Raw genomic sequence first — 12343 nt, forward strand, 5'->3', positions numbered from 1 at the left:
ATAGTTAGGGAAGCAGATCTGACCTTAGGAGGTCATTTGAGGATGAACATGGAGACAACTCGCCGAGTCCATAAATGGACTCGACGAGTCGAGTCGGGGTTGCCCCGCGATTCGTGACAGGTGTAACCTGTCGAGTGGAAGGATGACTCGACGAGCCAAGAGAGGCTGAAAAGATTCAGAGGACCCGCATGGACTCGTCGAGTCGCCCTTGTGCACTCGACGAGTAGGGTCAAAGTTGACCGTTGACTTTCGTTGAATTTAGGGTTCTGGTCAAGACTGATTCAGGAGAGTTCAGGGAAGGGTAGAATGGCCTTCTACCCAATCTGTAGAGATGCGATCATGAGTGAATATTGATCGGGGATGTTATCTGAATAATAGGAGGAGGCTAAGTCGGAACGTTGAGCACGAGAGTTTATCCGATTTCATTGAGGTCAGTCTTCTCACTATACATTACCTAGAGTGGTATCTATGTGTAGACCAGAGGGTCTTGTGTGCTATGTGTATGTATGAGGTTATGTGCATTGTGATATATGTATGCTATGTGTTGTATAGACCGGACCGGAGGGTCCAACGATATAGACCGGACCGAAGGGTCCAACGATACAGACCGGACCGAAGGGTCCAACGAGCTAGACCGGACTGGAGGGTCCAACGAGCTACGGGACTGGAGGGTCCCGCTGAGACACATTGACCGGAGGGTCATACCGAGTTATAGCCTCGAGTGGCTTATGTGTTGTATGTGGTATTTTGGGGAACTCACTAAGCATTTATGCTTACAGTTGTTGTGTTATGTGTTTCAGGTACTAGCGAGGATCGCGGGAAGGCGCCGGCATGATCCGTACACACTGAGATGATTTATGTATTTGAGGATCTTGGGATTTGTTTATTGAGATATCATGTGTTACATTGGATTACTATGATATTTTATGAATGAGAGTATGTTTTTAAAATGAAAAATTGTTTTGGAAATTTACATTGTTACAAGAATCCAGTCTTTCACGGAAGGAGCAAGCATATTGATACTAAATTCCATTTCATACGTGGATGTATTGAAAGGAATCAAATTGAGGTGAAGCACATTAGTGGTGAAGGAGAGAGAGCAGACCCCTTAACAAAAGCCCTGCCTAGACTCAAGTTTATAGAGATGAGGCATCTCTTGGGAGTTGTGAAGCTTGAAGACAAAGATCAGAATTAAGGGGGAGCCTGTGGGATAAGTAATTCTGACTTGGTCCTTTGTTGACCTTGTCTAAAGGAATAAGTGGTGTAGCTGCCACCTATTTAGGACGACACATTTTTTGTCAGTTTCTTAGCTTAGCAGTTTTCCTTTGTTTATTATTTAAAGCCTTGTAAGTTTTTGTTTCCATTATCCGAAATCAATAAGAAGAAAATTGGGAATCTTTCCCTGCAACTCTGTGGTTTGCTTTATTTGGGTATAAGCTTAAAGTGATCTGAACAGGGGCCTATACCAACGGTCATCCCAATTACTCTTTTTTTTATTAATTTAGTTTGATTTGTTAATGTTATACAAATTTGTTTGTTATTTTTGTTTGATGAAAATCAGAGTCCAATTCAAATGGAACTTAATCCTCCTTTTCAAGGCGTTTTTACAAATTTGGTTAGTCTTCAAAATCTTTATATATATATATATATATATATATATATATATATATATATATATATATATATATATATATATATATATATATATATCTTCAAATATAACTACTCTTTTTGGAGATGAATTTCTTATTAAAATTTTATCACCTCAAGGGTTGTATCCAGACAGGGTTCATTTTGCAGTCTCATATATTGAGGTTTTACGACTACTTTTAAATTAATGGCTTGATGTCGGCATAATACGTTGGGTTGGAATGTAAGTTGTTATTATTGTTTTAATGTTGTACAATATAATGAAATTTATTAACTTTATATTTTATATTTAAGGTATGTCTATGGGTTGCCGAACAATTCCCAATTCGTTTTCATTGATTCGAACTACATTACTGATCCAAAGTGCCAAACAAATAAGTCAGACGCCAGAAAACACATCCAAGAAGTATTTTTGCTTCATGCATACAAAAAATATTTCCTTGCACCATACATAAAGGAGTAAGATATATATTTTTCCATAATACATACACATACATATAAACACTAAACATAAATTGCTTAATTATTTTATAATTTCTATTTTTGTAGGAAACACTGGATGCTTTTTACCCTTGGTCGAGAGACCGAAATTACATATATTATTGATTCTTTAATATGTCCTGTTAATATAAAAAACTACCCCCTTGCCTCTTTATCGAAACAGTTTTCCCGAAGAAATATACATAGATGAATGTAATGGTATGATTTATATTTTGTTGAGAGAAAAACTTGATAAGAATTAGTAACGAGATAATAAGTTGTGGAATAATAAGTTAATGTCAATGGATCTTGTTAGCTCAACAATAAAAGTTAGATAAGTTAGATTGCGAAAATGTAAGGAAAGTGAATAGCAACAAGTTCATATCAATAAGCATTAAATAAGTAGACACTTAATTGAACCGTAACATGGTTTGCATGCAAACACAAATTAGCATATGATGAACATAAGCGAAGAGGGACGCGGTTTAAGTATCAGTAAGATAACTTGAGATATAGAGATGAAAGATCTTATATTGATAAGCTCTGAATTGATAAGTAAACATGAAGTGGGAAGCTCTATTTATAGAGTCCCAAAAGTTACACGAAAGTATTAAACTAACATAAAGTATCTGACTTCGGTGACCGTGAATGGTACACCGGATAATACTATGATTACAAGCAAAGTCAGTAAAAAGGTAACTTGTGACAGTCTTCATGTTACGTTCATCTACGGGTCTTCTTCACGTCTACGGGTTCATATGATGACAAAACAGTCTTCGGGTAAGTCTTCTTCGGTTCACAAGGCATTGAGGTCTTCGGGTCCATCTTAGCTGAAGAGGGTCACTTTCTTATTTCAACAATTTCCCTCAAAGTGGCCTCTCAGCTAAGTTCTTCAATGATTTAACTTGAGAAACTTGATGATAATCCACCAAAAGTTCTTGACTTCAAAAATCCATTTGATCCTCCTTGAAATTTCAAACTTCACCTCTTCAAAGTTGTGTTTGGATCTTTGCACCGAGGTCAAGGTGATATCCAGTTGCTTCTTAGTTAGGCGATGAATTGTTGTTACTAGAATGAAGAATTTTAGACTATCCTGAGACTTCTTATACACGATCCCAAGCTCTAGAAAGCTTGTTGCACCAAGGTTCATCTCTTGAAATCCCTCAGTGATAGTTGGAACATGATCAAACGGAGGAAAATCAAACTTTTGAGCAAGAATAGGATGAATATAGGCGTCTATCTTTCCAAAGTCGCAGACCAAGGCCTTAAGGAATTCACATGCCCTTTTGAAAGAAATCTTCATTTTGGATACTTTTCTGCCTTTAGTTGGAACAACCGAGCAATCAGGAAAATCTCTTCAGGATTCATGCAAACGAAGTCTGCTTGTAATCTGACGTAATCACTTCCTCTCCGGGACAGAGTGTATTGAAAGAATTCATTCTTCATGAATTTCCTGATCTTGTAGTTCTTCAACCCTTCTGGTCTGTCGTTTGACTAGATGTCTTTAAATTTCCCACTGTTCTTGGCATGGAAAAGATTCATACGCTCAAACTCCGTGGGGAGCCTTCTCTATTCGGGAATGGTGGGGTCAAAATATTGAAATATTGGGAAGTATTTGGAGTTTGGAGAGATTGAAATGTCCCAGTAGCCATCGGATGGAGGTTCTGCACATGTAAGAACTGGAATGTAATCGGAGTCTAGGAGTCTTCGGGTAGGGTTTACCCATGAATTGATTAGAGTTTCATCGAATGTGGTATCAAACCTTTGTGCTCTCCAGATCTCGTCTGCGAATTTCGCAGCCCTCAAGTCTTGTTTCTTTTGTGTAGTGGTTGGGGAGTCATCAGTGTGATTTGATGTCATTTCTTCCTCTAGATTCTGCAGGTGAGGAGGAGTTTGTTTCCGAGGAGAAGAATATGGAGTTGATTGCCGAGGAGAACCCTGAGGAGTTGGATGCCAAGGAGAACCCTGAGGAGTTGGATCTTTGAGGTGCTCTGAGGAGGGTGGATCCTGAGGAGGAGGAGTGATGGAATGATTATCAGAGTGAGTCTTTGACTTGGAGGATTTAGAAACCGTTTCAATTCTTACTTCCTTGTTCTGATTTTCCCCCTTTTGACGAAGCAGGCTCCACCTAATCCTCAAACCAATGCTTCAAATCATCCAACTTCTGAAAAGTTGTGTCGAACTTCTTTTCCATGTGTGCATACACAACCTTGTTGGTTGGAATCTCAGGGTTAGAAAGTGTTTGATAAATCCCTTTGGTAAGACGAAGGATTTCATCGACACTTGCTTTGGAAGATAAGGATTGCCTCAAACCGTTGATTCTTTCTTGAAGAACTGAAAACCCTGATTTGAAAGCACTGTGATTTTCCTCAATGAGTTGTGTAACAACGTGAATTTTCAAAACAATTTTTCATTTTAAAACATACTTTCATTCGTACGATAATCATCAAAACATAATGTGTCCACTGTAACATAACAAAACATGTCCCAAGATCTCATATACATAAATCCTCTCAGTGTGTACGAATCATGCCGGCACCTTCCCGCGATCCTCGCTAGTACATGAAACACATAACACAACAACTGTAAGCATAAATGCTTAGTGAGTTCCCCAAAATACCACATACAACACATACGCCACTCGAGGCTATAATACGACCCTTCGGTCGATGTGTCTCAGTGGGACCCCCCCAGTCCCGTAGCTCGTCGGACCCTCTGGTCCAGTCATAGCTCGTTGGACCCATCGGTCCGGTTTGTATCGTTGGACCCTTCGGTCCGGTCTGTACAACACATATCATACATATATAACAATGCACATAATCTCATACAACACATAGCACACAAGACCCTCCGGTCTACACATAGATACCACTCTAGGTAATGTATAGTGAGAAGACTCACCTCGTATGATGTCTAGTAACTCACGTGCTCGATATCCCTGAATCTCGAAACAACGACCTAGCCCCGCCTAATCACATAAAGTAATTATTTCAAATCATTAACGGCTCTCAATGCTAGACTACATCCCTTTTCTACAATCCCACAGAAGGGTAAAAGACCATTTTACCCCTCCCTGACCCAAAGTCCAAATGTTGACCAAAACCTTAAAAGTCAACAAAAGTCAACTCTCTGGGTTACGCTGCGCGTACCAACCTGTACGCTGGGCGTACCCGGCAACCTCACAGAATCGGGGAATGCAATCCCCTACGCCGCGCGTACTGGGATTACGCCCAACGTAATTCCCAGTTTTAGACTTCTTAGCTTTTAGGGTCTTAATCAGTTAAGACTCACGTCCAACTTCTAGATCTGACCTTTTTTAAACCTCTTAATCCATAAAGTTGGTGACTTTAAGCCTTTGCATGGCTGGACAAGTCACTAACACCCATAACATTCCATTTCCCAACTCTAGAAAGCTCATAACTCAAGCATGACTTCATAACAACGACCAAGATGGAAACTTTATGGATCTATAACTCATATATCACTGAAAAGGGACAGATCTAGGTCTATGGAGTCCTTTATGCTCATAAAGTCTCCACCTTTGGGACTTTAACCCTAGAAATGGTCCATGAAGCACAAATCAAAATAACAAGGAAAGCTTTGAGCTTTATACCTCCAAGTGAAGCTCTTCCCTCTGTAGAACTCAGATCCAAGGCTTGCACTCCAACTTCTAGCCTTCACAAGAATCTCCTCTTCTTCCTTACTAACACACAAAGGCACTTTAGTTCCCAAAACACTCACACAAGCTTAGAACGAAGGTTGGCTCTCTTTTAGGGTTTCACTCACTCAAATGGTGGCTGAGGATAAGGCCATAACCTTCTTTATATAGGGCTCAAGTCTAAATTAGGGTTTTGCATCTGGGCCGGTTACGCCCAGCGTAACCTTGGTACCCCCAGCGTACCTCTAAGGGTCCGCGTCCATTTCAAGTGCATGAGTACGCGCAGCGTACCCTTGAGTACGCCCAGCGTACTCATTTGCTACAACTTTTCATTCAAGGGCTAACTTTGACAATTTGACAAAAGAGAAGGGTTAAATAGCTGTACCTGAATTTCGGGATGTTACAAGTTGCTTTGATTTGCCTTCTTGAATTTGTAGGGTTTGTTGAAGTTCGTTCTTGAGCTCTTTCACCTCTTTGATAAGATCCTTAGCATTGGAGATAAATTCCTTGTGATCCAGAGTACGTTGATTATCAAGTTGTCTGATCCCCATCTCTATGCATAGAAGCGTCCTCTCTGTAGTAAGTTTTTTTTCTAGTTTCTAACACTTCAATTCGATCAAGTAAATATTGTGTAGTGGGGGCTTCAGTGGTCTGCGGGTTTGCAGAAGTAACTGCAGCCAAAATCTGATCAACTTTTTATTAAAGATCGAGGAATTCCTTTCGAGACACAGCTAGTTTCTTCTTCTTCTTCTTTTGTTTGGGCTTAGAAGTGGAATGTTGTGATCCACTAGAATCTTCGTCATCAAGTACCATGATGAAGTCATCGGAAGTGAGAGGCTGTTGGACTTCATCATTGTTGTTGTCATCCAAGTCAAAGGTTGGTGCAGAGCTGATTTCAATTACAGTGCCATCTTCATTTGAGTCATGGTCTTCAGTGTTGGGAGGATGAGGAGTCTTGGAAGCACCTGCTTAATCGTTCATCTCTTCGCCTCTTTGAACTGTCTTTTCCATGTCCGACATCCAATTTTGAATTGTGAGAATGTCGTGCACGGTTTTAGCGTTGTTGAAGACAGTGGCCCAATACTTAGCCACATGAAGAAGAGATTCTTCCTTCTGTTGTTGTTGCTGAACTTGTTGAGTTTTTCTTTCCTGAAGAGCCTTCTTGAATGCTTCAAATTTTCTCAGCCCTGATTCTGTTGTAGGGCGATATTGAGACCAAGAGTCATCTAATGTGTAGCCGTCAAATTCTTGTTCCACCGAGGTGTCCCTCGGGTTCATGGATCCTTGCATATTGGTACTCACCACGCCTAAACCGCTTGAATGTAATGTTGGCGGTATAGGATTTCCAGAGCTTCCTTGGTCTCCTTAGTCTAAAACCAAGTTTGGCCTCGACTATGTTCTGGCTAGAGCCTCTGAAAAAGGGCCATGCATTGCAACTGGTGTTTGTTGTGTTTGTGTGACACGAAAAAGAATGGAGTTCAGCTCCTCGGGAGAGAGAAAGTGCAGACGTGAAGCCCTGGAGACCTTAGGGCGAACATCGACATCTGGATTCACTTGGAATCCAGATTTGGTTTTGTCTCTATGTTGCGATGAAACTGATACACTTATTGTATCAGAGTGGTTAGATTTGATCTCTACGGGTGAGTCGGCATTGACTCGAATGACTGCAGGTGTGAAGCGATGGGACCTGGTAGGGTTTGTAGGAGCAGACGACACAAAAATGGCAAATTGAATGAGAAAATCGATTGTTTTGTGAATGATTCCCAGTTGAGATTGTTGGGTTTAGGAAAGTTTGACGTTGGAGAGGAGAGGTGGAGTTACGGGTGCACTGTTTGAGATCTAGAGAGGTGGGAGAGAAGATGGGGACGAGGGTTTTGCTTAATCCAGGTTAATTTTAAACATAATTCTATAACGAACGCTCCGATGGTGAAGATAAAAAGGTGGTTGTCAGAGTTGTTGATACAGTTGAGATGAGAGAATCAGAGGTTGGTGAAAAACGGAGGGAAAAATAAAGGTTAGAGGGGAATAATGATAACCATTTAATAATTTATTAAGAGTTTATAAATATATTTGAAGAAATAATATCAATAAATACTTCTAGTTCACATAGTAAGGTGTCCGGTTTGTGAGTGGCAGGCCAAGTGTTTGACTCCCCCACCCACTCTTATCGCCTAAAATTTTGATTTTTTTTCTTTGTAAAGAAAGTGCATGCCACCTAAGATGCCATGTCAACCTAACAGTCTATTTGGCAGGCCAGGTCATCAGGTAACCTGCTGAAAAGGTAAAAAGGGTAAGAGTGATTACCATAGCCGATTTCTAGTTTTTTCATTAATAAAATTTAATTTATGACTATATCATATATTGACTCAAAATTTTAGGACTTTTCTTAAGATTTTCCTAAAAACTTCTAATTTATTACAATTTTATCAATTAGTTTCTTAACTAATCAGTATATGAGTATGTCAAACATATTAACAGATGACCTGGTGATTGTTATTTTAAACTAGAGGTGGCAATGGGTCGACCTGGGTTGGGTTCAGGTTCAACCCATTTAATAATTGGGTTGAAAATTTCAACCCAACCCAACCTGTTTATTTAAATGGGTTGATTTTTCCAACCTAACCCAACCTTTTAAATAAATGGGCTGTCATTGGGTTGACCTGTTTATGTAGTTCCCGATCCAATCTATTAAATAAATTGGTTAAACTTGGGTTAACCCATTTAAAATCAATTAAATAAATTATATATTTAAATATTATACCACTTAAATTATAAAACATAAATAAAACTTCATAATTATGACAAAAGCACAATCCTAATTCATAAATACAAATAAATTGTTCATATAACATTAAATAGGTTTAGTTTCACAGTGAATTTGGAGAGTGACCAGTATTATCGACGCTAAAAAAGGATGGAAATTAGAATTAAATTTTATTAAGCATAGATAATAATAATGCAACATTATAATTTACAAATTACTACTTTGATTAATACATGATAATATTCAAATAATATTAAATTAAAGATATATATTAAAGTTAAATGGGTTGACGGGTTGAAAACGGGTTGATAATTTTTACCCAACCCAACCTATTTAAGTAAATGGGTTAGACAGGTTGACTCATTTAAGTTAAATAGGTTGAAAATCTCAACCCAACCCGCTAATTTTGGGTTGGGTTCGGGTTGGGTTGGCGGATTGGATCGATTTTTGCCAGCTTTATTTTAAACATCCTAAAGACATTTTAACACATTATCTCTTATACTTATTTTATAAAATTAAGTATTTAAATATAACTACTTAATATTATATAATTATTACAATGCACATAGAAAGCCTTCTTTTTTATATTAGCAGGATGTGTGTATGTGTGTGTTTGTTTTAAAATAAGTTAAAAGGTTGACAGAGAAGTATGTTATTTAAAACAAGAGTAATAAATGGTATGTAGAGAGGGGATGGGGTCATGATGTCTTGATAAACCGCAACAAAGGGAAATAAACCCAATGCAATATTTAACATTTAGCATCCAACATCTTTAGAATTACCCTTTCGCCCCCCAACACTCTCACATGCCTTTGCCCTCCCCTCTGCTCAACTAAAAACATATAAACCACTTGAATTAGGAGTATCTTTTAAGTTTGAATTTATACAAGTGATATTATATAATTTTGAATATCTGCATGGATAACATAATTCTTTTCATAGATTGTGCACATATTAATTGAGCCAAATATGAGATACTCTTTCTTAAGTTACATATAATTTGACTGCTCTCATACTAAAATCATTTAGCTGTCTACTATAGTTTTTCCCACCATTTTTAACAAGGTCTATAAAAACTTTACTGTTTTATATATTGGCTAAGTCATAAGTGCTCAAGTCAAAAAATATACGATAAAAAGTTGATATAATTATAAGACATGTTAGATCAAAAGCTATTAAAGTTAGATCTCAACACTTATCCATTATACCAACACTTAATAGTTAATATAAAGCTTGTCACTGTTAAGGCCTAACTAATATGGGCATTTGTCACAAACACATAAGATTATTCTTTCTAACAGCCTAAAAGTTGCAGATTTAAATCCTGAAATATGGAATGACTTATTACATATGAGATAAATAAATCAATGACCTAAATTCACTTTTAAACATATTAACTATCTGTTGTTTAGTTTCTTTAGAAAAACAAAAACACGAGCCAAATTTGATTAATACAATAGATAAAGAAATTGATAATATTAGCAACCCACATTCAAAGAGATTTTATTTTTTCTTAATTTATATTACATACTATTTTAGAATATGCATGTAATCGATGAATATGACTTTCACATCCATTAATTCACACTTATAGATAAGCTAGATTGAATTTGGCTTCGAATAACTGAACTTATGTGTGAATTTGTATATGATAATTTAAAAAAAAAAAAAAAAAAAAAAAAAAAAAACACGCATACATGAATGCATGCATACATATCAAACCTCAGTCATCAGTTTTTTCATTAGTGAATGGTCAAATAGTGTCTCCACCCGCCCCGGTCCAGGGAAGGTGTGTGATTGTGTGAAATATTCCTCTCACGTTCAAGGTCAAATAATTTATTTGATATATATATATATATATATATATATATATATATATATATATATATATATATATATATATATATATATATATATATATATATATATAAGCCAGTTTATACAGCATCCTATATATAGTAACCTTTTCATTTGACACACACACCACCTTTTCTTTTACAATCTCTCTCTCTCTCTCTCTCTCTCTCTCTCTCTCTCTCTCTCTCTCTCTCTCTCTCTCTCTCTCTCTCTCTCTCTCTCTCTCTCTCTCTCTCTCTCCAAACCAAAAGGCCAAAATAGTGACATATAATTTCCCAAAATGGCCTTGAAGAAGTCATCAAACAAGCTCTCACAAGCTGCACTTGTTAAGCATATCATGAAGAGGTGCTCAAGCTTAGGAAAGAAACAACATTATGATGACGTACCCAAGGGCCATTTCGTCGTTTACGTTGGCGAAAACCGCAGCCGCTATATCATACCAATTTCATTCCTATCGAGGCCAGAGTTCCAAAGTCTACTCAGGCAAGCGGAAGAAGAGTTTGGGTTCGATCATGACATGGGGCTAACCATCCCTTGTGAAGAAGAAGTCTTTCAATCACTTACTTCCTTGCTTCGGTTCTGAGTGAATTAGCAAGATTTACTAATATTATTTTCCATTTTTTTTGTTTTACTTCAGTTACTTATGTTAGATTTACTCTAATCATGCTTTAAAAAATTATTTGAAGAAAAACCCACAACTTGAAATGGGCCTTTTCAACTAATTTTGTAAATTTTAAAGCATTTTTCTCACAATATTTTTTTGATTTTTTTGCTTATTATTTGAAATTTATATTTGTCCGTTAGTCATTTAAATAATGTTAATGGTCACTTAATTACCTTCACTTAGCTTCAAAAAAACATTCTTTCTTTGTGTTCGACGATTAGAATTGCATGTTTCTGCTAGCCCTAGGGAAGCATAGACATTGTAGACTAGTTGAAACAAAAATGATAGATATGAAAGTTTAGAAAAGAAAAAGTTAATTAGATTAATAAATCTTTAGTATGTTTATCTGTAAATGTAAAGGAGTTGATTTCTTAGTAAAAAATTAACAGCTAAATCTTCAACAGTTACTGTATTCCTACGCTATAAGGCTACAGGGAGTCGTGTCACGTTTGCCACACTAGAAGTGTTGTCATGTAAGCGTAACATAGAATTTGTTACACTGTTTCAAAAGTTTGTTATTAAAGGACATGAGTTGCCATTTTTGTCATGTTAATTATTTTTAACTAAATTTAATTTATATAAAAAATAATCAATTTAAACAAATAATTTTTATTAAAATTTTAAATTTCACTAACTTAAAAGGAAATTACAACACACTTAAAAATATACAGTATAGAAAAAAAACACAAGACACTTCAAATTAAATAAAAACAACACTTGAAATTAAAATAAAACATAAAACACTTCAACTTAAAACAAACTTCAAATTAAAATAACATACAAGACAACTTCATTTGAAATATCGACGTCATTTGTCGGATCTATTTATAACTTGCCAAAACTTACCAAACCGGAAATGTTTTTACTTTCTACACGGAAAGTTCGAAGAGCGTTTGCAAACAACATTTCATCATTTTCACTATTTGCTTAATTATGCATCAACCTACTAAACACAGTGTGAAACTGTACTGCCACTACGTTTGTTGATCTCCATTTAGCGAAGATTTGATCCTTACTTCATTGGCTCCCTACAGCTGCATCGTAGTTGTACCGTTGGTGATCCTTTTCTAGAAAGTATTCCAATCTAGGTAGTTGATGTGATTTGATCTTCATTTACATCGACCCATGCACGAGCCAAAATTATATCTTCATCTATGCTCCACATACGGGCCATTTTTGAGAGATGAAGAAGATTAGAAGATGATTGAAAATATAAAAGGGTAGGAGAGTTGAATGAATAAGGTTTGAATGTAGTGAAAATGAAGAATGA

At 36.7% G+C, this 12343-nt stretch overlaps 1 pseudogene; it reads left to right on the forward strand.

Moving 5' to 3' along the window:
• The first annotated feature begins 10557 nt into the window (after positions 1–10557).
• Positions 10558–11251, forward strand: LOC145132864 (protein SMALL AUXIN UP-REGULATED RNA 51 pseudogene; annotated as a pseudogene).
• Positions 11252–12343: the final 1092 nt, after the last annotated feature.

Source organism: Lactuca virosa, chromosome 8 (assembly GCF_052849685.1).
Source record: "Lactuca virosa cultivar CGN04683 chromosome 8, Lactuca_virosa_CGN04683_v6, whole genome shotgun sequence".
NCBI lineage: Eukaryota > Viridiplantae > Streptophyta > Magnoliopsida > Asterales > Asteraceae > Lactuca > Lactuca virosa.